At 47.4% G+C, this 14,716-nt stretch overlaps 1 protein-coding gene and 1 long non-coding RNA gene across 3 annotated transcripts in view; one reads left to right on the top strand and one right to left on the bottom strand.

The window, feature by feature from the left end:
• The window catches only part of Fam49a (family with sequence similarity 49, member A), a 90,545-nt gene extending 83,703 nt beyond the window's left edge, over positions 1–6,842 (bottom strand). For both annotated transcript variants that reach the window (XM_005404447.2, XM_013504374.1), the window contains exon 1: positions 6,759–6,842. The gene's annotated coding sequence lies outside the window, so the exon portion shown is untranslated. The remainder of the gene's footprint in view (positions 1–6,758) is intronic.
• LOC106146629 lies at positions 5,430–13,728 on the top strand. Its single transcript, XR_001231159.1, has 2 exons — positions 5,430–5,794; positions 8,723–13,728. It is a non-coding gene; the product is annotated as an uncharacterized LOC106146629 (long non-coding RNA).
• The last annotated feature ends 988 nt before the right edge of the window (positions 13,729–14,716 follow it).

Genomic DNA, 14,716 nt, shown 5'->3' on the forward strand with positions numbered 1-14,716 from the left:
ACATCACATTCACGCTTTACCGTCCCAGCTCAGTCACCTTCCTAACGAGGAGCATTATGCAAGTCTCTTTCTACGTCTGGACTTGTTTCCCCTTCCAAAGAGTGAGCACATCAAAAGATTGTGAAAAGGGCAATAAAGGGTCATCATGATCCTCCTGAGAAGACCCTGTGCTGCTCCATAGCTGCTGCTGCCTACATTTTACTGAAGGGAATGCAGGACTCAAATGGGACAGCTTGAGTGGGTGGCATGGAGAAGATCTACATCCTCTCTGACTCCATTTGTGCCCTGACACAGCCTGACTGCTACCTGTCTGCAAGGCATGCCTGGCATCCAGTCTCCTCTCAGGGTGGCATCTGCTAACCAACGTAGAATGGCAGAACCCAAAGTGTCCTGGCTGGGAATGTTGGTCATTGCTCCTCATGACCAGAAAATGTCTGTGCATTTTAATTTATTTTAAAACCTGAGAATCACCAAGCTTTCTTGAAGGACATTAACTTAGAAGTAAAGACCACATTGCAGGTAGTAAGGTGCCGGCGAGGTTGATACCTTTCTTATCCACGTTAATGGAGGTTCTAGGCCACAGGTCTACTCTGCCCCACATGCCTTCCTGACCTTTTTGCTGTCATCAGCCTTGACTTACCTGCACTTACTGGAACGTTCAATTGGAAAGTGGTTTCCTTTCCAGGAGCAAGAGGAGGGTTTCTTTGTCCTTTGAAAGGTTTTGTGAAAACGTGCTGGCTTTTGCCATCCCTAGTTCTCTCTGGACATCTTATGCTGACTACAGCTGTCAGATTTCTCATTGCCTATCACTTGGGGAAAAGAGTTCAGGATGTTGGAATCACCAAGCTGGATAGAGAGAAGCCTTTGTACCTATGGAAGCCAACCTGCTCATTTGATCCGGAGAAGCCCAGGAGCCCATGCCTCCTTCATGTGGAATACGCAGGGCCTGCTAAGGACTGGGAGATGATCCAGATGTTCCACACTACACCATGTGGAGAAAAATGGCTCTGCTGTAATGACAGTTGACACAATGACGTTTCGGTCTTGCAGTGGCACTGCACTCACTCTGTATGGCCATGCAGGTGGCCATGCTCCACATGGACACGTACTTCCTTCCTCCTTCCCTTGGACTCATGGCCACGCAAGGGTAGGGACAACAGGCCCCAAGTGGATCCCTGCAAGATCACTTCTAGTGCAGCAGCCCATTCTGTCCATGTTTGTTATATGGATGAATGAGCCCATTTTCATGCTTGATCCAACCTAAAACTGCAGTTAAATTCTTTGCAGCACTCTTCCCCCAGTTTCATTTAAAAGATCTAATTATCTGTGCCATACGGAATTTTTATTAGAAAGTGAAATCATTAAATAAGCAGATATGAGACTCAGGTCCGGAGCTACCTGCAAAAAGGAAAGCATCTGTCTGCAGTGCTGGGAAATATGGTGCCTATATTCAGCACTTGGGTTGGTTGGGGCAAAGGTTCTTAAGTCAGGCCAACGAGGTTTCTAAATTACCTGACAGAGGCTGGGAATGGACCCAATAATGGTTTCCAATACAGTGAAACCTTGGATTACAAGTTACTTGCTCTGCGAGTGTTCTGCAAGACAAACATTTCTACTACATTTTCACTTGGTAAGCAAGCTATGTCTTGCAATATGAATAGTATGTGACACCAAACGTGATATGATCACAACTGAACCAACAGCTTTTTCCTCTTCCTTACTCTCTTTCTCTGTCTCTTTCTGTCTCTATCTCTTTCTTTGCCTCTCTTTCTCTGCCTTCCTCTCTTTTTCTCTCTCTCTCCCTTTAGAATTGTAGGTGATCATCTCCCAACAGCAAGAGACTGAGAGGAGATCTCCTCTCCAGAGGTGGAAGAGAAAAGGCAGAGAAATCCTTCACTTCAAATGAGATTAGGGAGATGTATAAAACGTAGGAAACTGCACAAAATTTGGTAGAAAATCACTGCTCAAATACGGGTGGAGCAGTGCAAGTGATGAATCTGTTTAACAATAATGCAATGTCACATTTACATGAAATCCTTAACAAGAGGCAAAAGCAACTGTCACTGGATTGGTTCCTTGCTAAAGTTGCAGGAACAGAAAAAGATTCCATAGAGCCAACAGCAGTACTTCTGTGATAGTGAAAGTCTCCTGCATAATCACCCTCCTCTCTCATTTCCCCTGAGCCAGCCACAAAGGTTTTCAAAGGCAAGGACAGGTTAATTCGTTCATTTTTTCTTAACATTTTGCAAGTTATTTATTGCTTTGCATTATATCACAATATTGTAATCATTTTATATGAACATTTTGAGTTGTAGAATGAATCATCCCAGTTTCCAAGTTCTTCAGATTACAAGCCTGTTTCCGGAACGAGTTATGCTCACAAACCAAGGCTGACTGTACTTCCATCTTCCCAGACACGAGCTGTCTTGAGAGACTCACTCCATACCACCCTTGCATTTGAGGAGCTACCCAGCCACGTGTGGTCATCTCACTACCTCTCCCATCGCCATGTCCCAGGGAAGCACCTGACACGGCTTTCCACAAGATCAAATACGAAATCTTAGCCTGTCCAAAGGCTCAGGTCACCTTAGTGATAAACTCACCACCCACTCTTATGCTCAGGAAACTACTCCTATCATCACCAAATATTTTCTCTTAACTCCCACTTGTCAAACGCTTCTACTCATCACTGACAAAAACAAATCCTCAGCCAGATGCAGAGAACCTCGTTAATGCTGTGCTGAGAGCAAAGCCCTAATAAAGTTTCTAAATATTTACTGTGAGTCTGAATTACAGCACTGACCAATTCCGCCCCTATTAAACTCTGCTCGCATTTAGGTCACTGCCTGCCAGCCAAGGAAATGACAAGATCTGTCTACCATGGCACAAAGAGCAAGCGGGATCCACTTTTAGATTCTGGCCTTGTCACTCAGGAGCTACCAAACACTATGCAAGTGACATCACCTTGTTCCAGCTTCCTAAAGCATAAAATGAAGACAATAATACCAATCTCACAGAGCTCCAGTGATAAGTAGGATGTTTGCTGCAATTTCAACTATATTCTTCTTTGAGCAAACAAGTGTTGGAGATTCACACATTGTCATGGTGGCTCAGAAAACAGCTTATCTGGTGAGAGATAACTTGAAGGTTAACTAGCAGTAATCTTTAGCAATAACTAGGAACCTGAGCAACTTTTAACCTCGCTAGGTAATGAATAGATCTCTGAAGGCCAGAATTCATCTCAAGAGCTCTCTACCACAGTCCTAAGAGGACCCAGAGGCCTAGTAACTTTGAAGTCTTTCCTAATCAATATAACTAAACAATAGCAAGTCTACTGTGGGGTGGGCACCATGCCATACCCTCTACATGTATATGCTGATTTGATTCTCAGCAGACAAGATTTACAGATATACAACTGAGCCTCAGAGAGGTCAGCTATGCCATCAGGATGCAGCAGTGATGAAGTCTGAACTCATTCATTTCTGTTTCCACGGCCCTCTTTCTTCCCAATCACCATGTCATCTTGTCGGGCAATGCACTCAGCTCCAGAGAAAGGATGGGAACCAACCAACAAAGCAGGAACAGAGGCTACCACGAGGGACAAGCGGAACTCAGCAAAGGGGGCTGGGGAGGGATGCAAGGAAGAGAAGGGGAGTGACATGGATCAGGATGGTGCATGTACATGTGTCAGTGCCCCACGAGGTATGCATTCATTATGTATCACAAACACATAATAAACTTATGTTTAAAATTCAGCAAAGCAGGTGGGACTGCCCGATAGTACTTTATGCCAGTGGTACTTTAGCCACCAAGCAGAAGCCTCCTAACTCCACACTAAGGGGTGACCAGGTCAAGTGTCAATCTCTGGCCCCAGGTCCCCCTCCTCCACTTCACCACCTCTCTGACTGAGTCACAAAGATCTCTGTCCAGGTTTACCTTTTACACCAGACTATGGTTTTTGAAATCAGGAAGAGCATTCATTTCCTACCACTAGTTTCCCAAGCCACATTTGGCACTTGCAGAGGAGAAGCCCCACAAATGACAGGTACAGAAATGAAAGCCTGGATTCACACCAGGGCTGGACAAGACAGTTTTAGAGAATGGCTCTACATCCTGAGACTCCATGGAGATTATTCTACATCAGTTCTCACTTGCTGCATAGGGGGTCTCTGAAACACTGATCTCTCTTTTTTTTGTCTTTTTGAGACAGGGTCTCACTGTGCAGTTCAGGCCAGCTGTGAGCTCCCTTTGTAGTCCAGGCTGGTCTCGAACTTGCAACGATCCTCCTGCCTCAGCCTCCCAAGTGCTGGGATTACAGGTGCGTGCCCCCATGCCTGGCTAACATTGATCTCTTCCAACAGCCCTGGAACACAGTGTCCTTCACCTTTCAATGCTGAAAAGCTCTCCCTTTGGGCAGTCCCACAGGGTCCTAATAGAACCAGCAAGTGAAGCCTACAGGTCAGATGCTGTCAACTCCACTGTAAAGATGCAGAAACCTGTCAAGTGAGTGAACTCACTGACCCCCTCATGGCGGGCACGTGCAACAAGGTGCTGATTTGCTTGTCTTTTCAGGCTGCCATTGCACACTTTAAGCTCACGGTCAACAAGCCCGGAGCAAATCAGTGTGATGAGGAGAAGGGAAAGCGGTGGGGAAGTCAACAATTCCATGGAGACAGAAATGACAGTAAGGCAGCTCAACTGGTTATGGCACCAGCAGGGACACCGAGGGGCCCTCTGACCCTGGAGAGCGCAGAACTCCTTGCCCTGGGTTGGCTGCACCCTCGTCTCATCTGGTTGCACCTAGGCCTGGGGAGAACAGGCAAGCTGAATTCTTGGTTGCTGAGTAAAACAGGAAGTCACAGGTGGCTTCACTCTGTTCTCCACTTGGGTCCCCAAAGCTGAGATCAAGGGGAGAAGAAGGACATGGCAAGCAGCCATCTTACTCCGGCAGTGCCCTTGAAGGGTGGGAAAACTGAGGACATTTCCAATAAGCCTCCTAAAACATGCATGTATGGGGTTGAGGTCACTCTGGGAAGAGGACCACATAACCAATAGGGTAGGAGCCGGGAGAGCCACACCCCAGCTGTGTCAGTTTCCCTTCTTTCAGTGCAGCTCAGGCTGAATGTGTGCTAACACCAGTGTGACCACAGAGGAAAAGCACCCTTACTAGAAGCTAAATTTCTTCATATGTAAAGTGGGGACAGTCCCTCCCCATGATGCTAGGGAGAAAAAGAAAGGAAGGCACATCAATAAGCTCCTGCTGGCAACTGGTTTCTATTCTTAGCACCAAGAAGTGTGCTTCTTACTGTGTCTCCCACAGGGATGCTGCTGCCCCTGTCCCAGAGCTGAGAGCAGGAGGGAGTGTGGGCAGATCTGACCCTCTGTTCTCTCTCCTCAGAGCAGCCCAGAGACAGCAGGAGGTGAAGTCCTGCCAGCCCCCAGCCTTGGCCCAGCCCCCACGTTTATGACTGTTTATTTCAGAGCAAGTAGAAGGAGAAATTAGAGTCATAAAAGACAGGACAACAGACCAATAAAAACCAGCTCCCAGAAGAAGCAGAGGAAGAGAGGCAAAACTGTCACCATAGCAACACTAGGCAGAAACATGCAGGAAAAACAGCTCTGCTCTGCCTCCTCTCTACTGCAAAAAAGCCTTGGAACCCCTCTCAGAGCTCCTAACATGACTGACCCTACGATCGCAGCCTCCAAGCCCAGACCTGCTGGTGGCACCCTCCTCTTGCTGTCTTGCAGGGCACCGCACCAGCTTTCTGTGCCCTGGGGACTCCTGGAGATGGAGGTAACTCAGGCCTGTTCAGGGGAGAGGGTGACTGGTGATAGCAGGTGAAGTTTCTAACAGGGAAAGGAGGGAGGCCACAGAGCTGTAGGGGCTTCCAAAACCCTAAACCCCAGCCAATTATCCTCCCCTGAGTTCCCTGGGGAGCAGGAGGGAAACAAGAGCAAGGGGAAGAGGCCAGGTCCAGACCCTAGAAGAGCCAGCCCTCAGTACTAGGCCTGGAATCCCCAGCAGTGGCTGTGGAAATTCTGGGGAGCTAGGTGGGCACATGGCTTTGGAGGCCTTAAATGCCCAAACCCCTGGCCCTGGTCTCTGGGACAGCGGCCAGCAAGTCTGAGCAGCCCGGAAGGAGCCAGCGACCTGCTGGCCCATTCTGACAGAGGTGTCCTCAGTCCTTCCAGTGGCAGCAAGCCAGGTGTCTCCACCAGAAAGCACGGCTGGCTTGGGACCAGCCTCCTAGGAAGTGGGTCAAATTATCCCTCAGGCCAGGATCATCGCATCGGCCGTTTGTGGCCAGACTGGGGCTGCTTTCGGGCCCGGAGCAGGGAGGGCGGCAGGAGTGGGGTCCTGGGCAGGTGGCAGCGCAGGCCACGGGGGAGGAAGGGAGGGCGCTGGCGCTGCCTCTGGGCTGCAGGGAGCTGGGAAGGGAGCGGCCCGGCGAGGAGGGAGGGGCACGGAATAGGGTCTTGGGTAAGAAAGGCTCCGCAGCCGGCCGCGCACGGTCGAGGTGGGAGTGGCAGAGGGTGGTCTGGAGCCGGAAGCCCCTCTGGAGCCGGGGCCGCGGATCGCGCTCGGGGTCGGGTCCTCGGCGCTCGCCCGCTGCCTCCCGGGCCCTGCAAGTCGCCGCGAGCAGTGGGGATGACTGGGCCTAGGGCACCTCTGATTTCCCCGGGGCCTGGAGCCTTCGCAGCTCGCCCCGACCCAGCCCCCGCGCCTCAGCCGCGTCCCGGCTGCCCGCCCCACTCACCAGTCACCGCCGCCGTGCCGCGCCGGGCCACCGCTCAGCGCCGCCTGAAGGACGCCTCTCCCGGCGCTGCAGCCCGGAGACAGGGGAGCCCGCCAGGGCGCCTCCAGCCCCGCCCGACCACGCCCCAGAGCCCGGCCCCGCCCCCAGCCACACAGGCCACGCCCCTAGGGTGCAGTCCCGCCTCCAGCCCCGCCTGAAGCCCCGCCCCGGCCTGCCTGAGAGCACTTCACCGGCAGACCGAGCCGCGGGACCCGCCCAGCGGCGACCGCGACCCTCACCGCCCGCTCCCACTTGGCTCTGCTCGCTGCGCCTCTGCAGACCATCGCTGCCCCGCGGTTAGCCTTGGCCACTTGGCCTGCCCCGGACGAGGGTTTCCTCAGCCCCGCGTTTCCTCATCCACGCTCACTGTCCCTCTCGGGCCGCGGAGCAGGCAGGACAGCCACCCTCCAGCTAGAGCCCTACGCCCGGCCACCCCAAGCCCCAGCCCCGCTGTCCCACAACTGGACTCTGAACTCAGCCCCGCTGCGGGCCTCCCCGAAGGGATTCCCCGCCTTCGAGGTCGCTGTTCCTGGTGGGATCCCTGAGAGGTCTTCCTAAACTCTCAGTCCAGAAAGCGTAATTACTAAAAGACGGAGTCTACAGACACACTGATAGTCTAGCATGCAAGGAGAAAGTTGCAGATAACAACAAGGCTGTGGCGACCATTGCTTTCAAACATCTATCGTGAGGCTTTTGCTTTAGACAGAGGAGATTAGGGAAACCAGAGTGGCCCAAGCAATGTCAAACAGGGTGTGAGTCAGAGCTCCGTGCGAGTGTGCGCATGTGTAGGAGGCGGCCTTGCAGACCCCAGCGTGCTGCTGCCTGTACCAGTCACTCGGGGCAGCAGGCAGCTTAGATGCAATCTTCCCAGGGTGCTCAGGTCTGTGCAGAGAGGCCGAAGGTCACTGAGTGCTTGGACCGGGCGCTTAGAGAGCAGAGGCCAGGTCCCAGAGCGCTGGGAGGACAAGGTCAGCCATGTCCCTTCCTGAGCACCTGTGTGTGTCCCCCGAGGACTTGGCCTGCTCAGGCCTCCTTGGGCTCTTGCAATCTGTGGGTCTGAAGCCTCACGCGAACCAAAGCATCAAGCCTCTGGCTGGGTTTGGCAAGAACTCACAGACGGTAGGACCGCATAGTCCAGACAGTACAACATGGTCTCTCTGTTGGAAAGGGGCCTTGGGATGCCCATGAAAACTTTCCCCTGCTTCATGTGAGTGGCTCTGGGGCCGCTGGCCCAGGCCCAACCTCTGTTGTCAAGTCCTGCAAAGACAACTTCTCTGTGCGTGGCTGTATCAGAAACTTCCGGTGCCGGAGTTTATCCGCCCTCACTGCCATAGTGATGCTGCGACTCCACCCCAGCAGAACTTTTTACTTGCTGCTCACCTTGAACTTGGCCAGACTTTGGGAAGTACAAACACGAACCAGCCAGAGGTGACACTTACCACCATAAAACTATCATTTTGGAGCAGTACAGGACATTTTACTGTACACTGTCTATTGCTAATCATGTGCTTATATGGGTGAGTGCACCATTTGATGTATGAGCCCTTACCACTACACACTTTGAGATAGCTTCTGTTTCGGTAATTGAGGGATACTTGCATGGTGTTTTCTAGACCATTATGAAATAATAGGGTTTTCTAATTATTAGTGTGGAATTTAATAATTAAGTGTTCCCTAAGACACAATAATCAGATGAAACAGTCTTCCAACTTCATCAGTAATGCTAATAACTAGTTTAGAAGTTATTATAATAAAGATTACAGTGAAATTAAACTGTCATTTAGGGGGCAGGTCAGTTGAGATTAAATTTCAGATGGTTTACATTTGTAATATAAGTTTGCTAAAGTGAGCCTTACTATCTTAAGTTAAACTGAAACCAAACTGTTCTGGTTTCAAGGACATCCTCTTCCTGTATTTATTTGTAGAGATTGAACATCACCAAGTGGCAGGCACTTTGCTGAAGGATGGAATGAGGACACCTTCCAAGGCCTTGAGGACACAGGCGGCCAGCCCCAGCTATGACAAGGCAAAATAAGACACAGGTTGAATGGAGATATCTGTTGTGTGGTCCTCGGAGCAGCAGACGCTGGGAGCAGGTTCTGAAGAGGACAGTGTTTGAACTGCATTCTGAGGGCTGAGCCAAACTTCAACAGGCAGGAAATGAAACAAGGGCACTGATGGTAGATGGACAAAGTAGAGGTCACCATAACAGCATCGTGCTAGGGAGGTGGACAGTGGAAACCAGGTCAGTCTGAGGAGGCTGCACTCGATCCTAGGAGGCCTCAGGAAACTAATGATAGGCTAAGGGCCTTTCTTTCATCAGAGGAGGTAGAGGAAGAGGAGGAGGCAAAAATGCAAGGGTATTCAGAGGACTTCCCTCCTTGCCAGGGGCTCTGGCCAGCCCTCCATGGACTGGGTCTTCCCCCTCATCTTTGAAACACATCATCTCCCAGAGTTGAGAAAAATGCTTGGCACAGACTAGGGCAGAGACTTTTTATCTTGGAAAGCACCCCCCAAATTCCTCAACAAATTAGATTTATCTTCCCAGCATGGGGCCCTTGTCTGTTGAGGGATCTTGCCTGCTCCTGGACTTCCTTCTGGATGCGGATCTGGGGTGGTTTCTTCCTCCATCTCCAGGTATCAAGGATCATGATTTTGGGGACAGTGTGGCATATGAACTCAGACTTCTGTCCTCTGAATGCTGCTATAAAACTGACAGTCTGAGCCACAGTCTCCTCTAACCCACCACGTTTCATGATCTATGCTGGTGTCAGGAATATTTCATATATGCAAGTTTCCTGAGATCAGAGACATTTTCTGTGACCTCACCTAGACTTAGGATCAAAGTTGAATATGAATCCTGCTTCTACCAGTCACGAGCTACATGAGCTTCAAAAAGTCACTTAATTATCGGGAGTTTGGTTTTTCCCTTCCATAAAATGGGAATAATAAAACCTACTTCAGAAGGCTGATGTGAGGGCTGATCTACATGTAAAGTGCTTGGCAGCTGGGAAAAAGAAGCTGTGTAAAATGTTACCTGTCCTTTCATGTGTGTCACTTGCATTGCTTTGAATTACACTGGTCACACAGTAAGTGCTAATTTAAAACTTGCTGGTTAAAAATATAAAAAAATAGAAAACTAAAATCCTTCATAGATGTGGATATGGTAGGGAGTTCTCAGGGTCCTAGGTCCTAGAACATTATAGTGCTTGTTCTTTGCGTACTATGTTATAAGAAAAAAAAATCTTAATATTTACCCTTCCATATCCCTGACCTTCAACAAGAATTATTGTCTGAGTCACTTTCTCATCACTGGGACACTATACCTAACACCCACAACCTAAAGGAGGAGAGGTTTATTTTGGTTCAGTTTGTAGAGGTTTCAGTCCATGGCTGGCAGGCTCCAAGCAAGAGGGCCTAGCAGAGTGGCATAGAGGAGAAGCTGCTCACAGCTTGATGACAGACACCCAGAGGGTGTCAAGGGAGGAGCCAGAAGTGAAATATAAACTTCCAGGTCAAGCCCCCGGGTACCTGCCTCTTCTGACCAGGCCCCTCTTCCTAACAGCAAATCAACTATATGCCTCATAATATAATCATCCTCCACGAGCCCCACAGGCAGCTTTCAAGGGCATTTTAGCTGTAAACCATAACAATTACATGGTATTTTCCTGCTGATGTTTCCCACAGTGGCCTCCAGAGGTGATGGGCTTTCTTGCCAGGTGTTGGCCAAGGTCCTTTATGTAAGTAGGGGATTCTGCTAAAACACAGGCTATGCTTCAGAAGGATGGATAATAGCTTTGATTACAAATATAGCACCAATTTTCTCAGCTGACATACTGCATACTTCCTTGTTGCAAAAACCACTGCCCAAACCATGTAGGGAAACTGTAGGGGCTGAAAATCCTTGCCTGAGGCTGAGATACTCATGTGATTTAAGGGTTCTGATTTGATTGCTCTTTTAATCCCTGGGTTCAATGTGGCAGGGTCTTTCAGAACACCTCTCTTTTGCATGCAGTTCCCCTCTGTCTCAACTGACCCTTTATTTTGGTGCATTCAGTTTCTCCCCATGATTTTAGAACCTGGCTCACAGTAGATCCTCCACGATGACTGCTTCAACTGTCCAAACCATGGCAAGTGTCCTTTCCCGTGTGTTCCCGAAACATTGCATTCCTATACATTGGGAACCTTACCTAACACTTTCAACTGTAAAGTCACCATGAATACTGAAGTAGTGAATACTGAGACATAGCTTGTCAAGAGAATACAGGGTTAGGTTCCCATAAGTGTCTGGTCACATTTCATCAACTAATCGATGCAAAACCTTCTTTGACTCTGTTGAGAGACACCTTTTTTGACTCTGTTGAGAGACATATATTGTTGATCATTAACACTGAACTCACTTTCAGCAACACCTTTAATTTGGCCTGAATGAAACTTTTCTGTTTAAAGAGCAGCACTGTCTTGTGTTTAGGAACCCTTGGTGACATTTCAGCACTGTGCTCCAATGCCTCGCCATCAAAAAGAGCAAAAATAAGCTGGAGGGGAGAGGGTAGTGGCACTATGGGAAGGTGAGGTAGAAGAATCATGAGTTTGAGCCCAGCCTGGTTAATTTAGCCACTTAGCATGATCTTGTTTAAAAATCAGTGTTTAATAAAAAGAAAAGTGTTGGGGATGTAGCTTAACATAAAAGCCCTCGTTTCCATCCCCAGTTGAAAATAAAACCCACAAAAATGAAAAAGACATGGTAACGTGCATTATGGTGACTCAAGACTTAAGTCTTTCATGATTGGCACACAGAAGTAGAAGAACACAGAGGCTCTTAGCATATTGAGTTGGGGGTTACAGATAAATCTGAGAAAGATGAATCCACAAATATGGAACCCTTAAGTAATGAACATTAACTGCAGTGGTCTTCAAATCCACTAGCCCCTCAGAAAGCACTGGTTGTGCAAAACCTTTACATTCAATAAGTGCCAGTTGAATGAGTGAGACACTTAGTCCAGACCTGCTTTCTTTAGATGTTTACCAAGAATGTAAAACTTACATTAATAAAGCAGGAAGAGAGTTGTTGGTTCTCCTACAGGAGCATCAAAGTTCTGACTTTGTTCTATCAGTTATTTGACAACAGCCTCCAACTCCAGTGTAAGGACCCTTCATGTGACACATCTGGAAAGTATGCCTATTAGGTTCTAAGACAGGCAAGAAATTACAAACAGCACCACTCCCCCATCTTCTCCAAAAAGGGAAGAGGGAACAACAGACTTATAGGAAAAATAGAGCCAAATGATGGCCAAAGATGAAGAAAATGACAAAGCGGAAGAACCAATAGGGACACTGGTGACAGTGTAGTAAGGGAAGGAGAATGGAATCCAGAGGCAGGGATAACAAGGGGATCCTGCTTTTCAGTGACCAAGACTGAGCCCCTTAGAGGCTGGAGATTAGGGCATAGCCAACCGCTTGGGGAGTGGAGTAACCTGTCAATCAGAGTTCCAAGAAACACATGCAGAACAGTTCTGAAAGCACTGCACCTGGAACCAATCAGAGAGTGCTATTTTCAGTTCTTCTGGAGAAGACTGGAGCGGGATTTTGAGTAGAACAGCCTAGATCTGATGTCATCCTGAGGAGTACCATCTAACCAGCTGTCACTGTTAACTTTTTCAATGTCCCACCCTGTTTTCTTGCAGGGTATATTTCTTTTACCTTAATTGTCCCAAAATCGGTCTGCAGAGCATATTTCTTTCATTTTCATATCTTTAGTAAGTATAAAGCTCCTCTGTGTTTTGCACTTTTCTTGACCAATTCTTTGTTCAAGATAGAAAGAACCTAGAAAGCACCTCTGGAAGGGGTCCCTAGAACCCTCATTTAGGGGTAATACCACTCATTGAGTAATACCACTCATTTCAGTGGAAGGACTTTGGGCTGTTTTCTGCACTTCTTGTGGCTTGTTCTTTATCTGTACAAAATGGTGACTATGGAGCTTGCCATAAGTAAATGCCACTGGCATTTACTGAATGCCTACTGGTGCCAAACAGAAGAATAAATTACAGATAACTAACGGACCAAGTGAAGCTTCTGTTGTACTCCAACTCCCAAATTTAAAATCATTATAACTTTTTTCACTCATCTGTCTATTTCTATTCTCATTCTCCAATTTGCAAGGTTTCAATGTATGACTTTTCTAAATTGAGATACTCTCACACTTTTTCATAGGATAGTAGCTCACCAGGTACCTCCAAAAATTGCTTATTCCATCAGTTTTCAATGCCTTTGACACATGATTCATCCCCTCCGGAGAGTCAGTCTCACCATCCTCAAGCTCTCAGTTTCCAAAATCACTACCACCAGCACAGTGATGATATTTGAACTGGAGTCTTTGAGCAAAAGCTTAGTCTGTCTTACAGCCATATGCTAGTCATCTAAGCAGCATCACAAACAAGTAACAAGGGGCCACTTATGACAATTCCTATTTTATAGACAGGGAAATTAAGGTCTGATATAACTTGTTTAAGTCGTCTACTGAATCACAGCTACAGATGAGAGAATAAGATAAAAATGCCACAATTCACAATTGAGGAGACTGTGAGTCCCTTGGACTTGGAGAACCACATCTTCTTTGTTTTCTTTGCAAATGGATTTTTGTTTTGTTTTGTTTTGTTTTGAGCAAATCTATTAGTAAGCAAGTATGCGGATTTGATTCAGATGTAGGCCAGGATTTCTCTCTTATTATCAGAGATTTTGTCAAATTTATGCTTATAAAAAGTACAATTTCATTATGAAGACAATGCTAATGTTTTCATGAAAGCAAATGGTTGACGCTATAGAGCTTCATGGTGGGCCATGCTGCTAACAGACACATAGATACATGTTTCATGTTTTTACTTCTGTAAGTATATGTGACAGCTACATAAATCAGTATTTGAAAAATTTTCAACCCATTCTGTTTGCCTTTTGTCTTAGGTACTTTTCTCATTGTTGGGACAAAATGCCTGACACCCAAAGTTAAAGAAGGGAAGGTTTATATCAGCTAATAGTTTGTAGAGGTTTCAGTCCATGGTCAGCTGATTCCAAGGCAGGGCAACATGGCAGAAGGGAAACAGGCTATGGTGTAGCACACAGGAATCACTCAGCAGCAATTTTTTTTCCCTTTTTATTCTGTTGAGATACAAGCCTATTGGTTGGTGCCACCTACACCCAGGGTGGGCCTTCCATTATCCACACCAAGAATTATGCTAAACCAATTTCATTATCACACACCCTTAATCTTAGTGTCACACACTGATGATCTAGCCACCCCTGAAAAGCCAAACTTATGAGCTCATGAGGCTTTGGGGGCATATTTAAATATAAGCCATAGGACCCTTTAACCCTTTAGCCACTTGAGAAAGGCCTTAGCATAGTGGTATTGAAGGGGAATTTGATAAAATTAAAAATTCACACTGATTATATTCATATATATAGATATAGATATATAGATATCCTCCCTTCATGCAATAGGATGCATTCTTTTTGTGAATAAAATAATCCTCCCACAACATGTGTGACCTTGCAATAAAATGCACATTAGTGATAATCAAACCCAACAAGGAACTCTGTTTCCTCCCACTGCCCAAGTCAAACTTCTTATCAGCTGTTAAGTTACTGCAACAGCTTCCTGATCAATCACCCAAATCAGCCTATCCAGGTCACTGTTCACCCTGCAAATGCCTGGAAGGCATATGTGACTGTGGAGGTGCTCGCATTCAAACCCTTCGGTGACTCTCTTGTCACACTAGGACTGCATCTCACACACTCTAAATAGTCACATGAACTCTGCAGAGTTCATATGACCATTTATAATCTGCCCTAGCTTATGATTTCTGCTGCATCTCTGTCCAATCTTAATGTTAAACCATGATATCACTTCTGCCTGGCTTTGTACC

Source organism: Chinchilla lanigera, unplaced genomic scaffold, assembly GCF_000276665.1.
Source record: "Chinchilla lanigera isolate Chin_1 unplaced genomic scaffold, ChiLan1.0 scaffold00086, whole genome shotgun sequence".
NCBI lineage: Eukaryota > Metazoa > Chordata > Mammalia > Rodentia > Chinchillidae > Chinchilla > Chinchilla lanigera.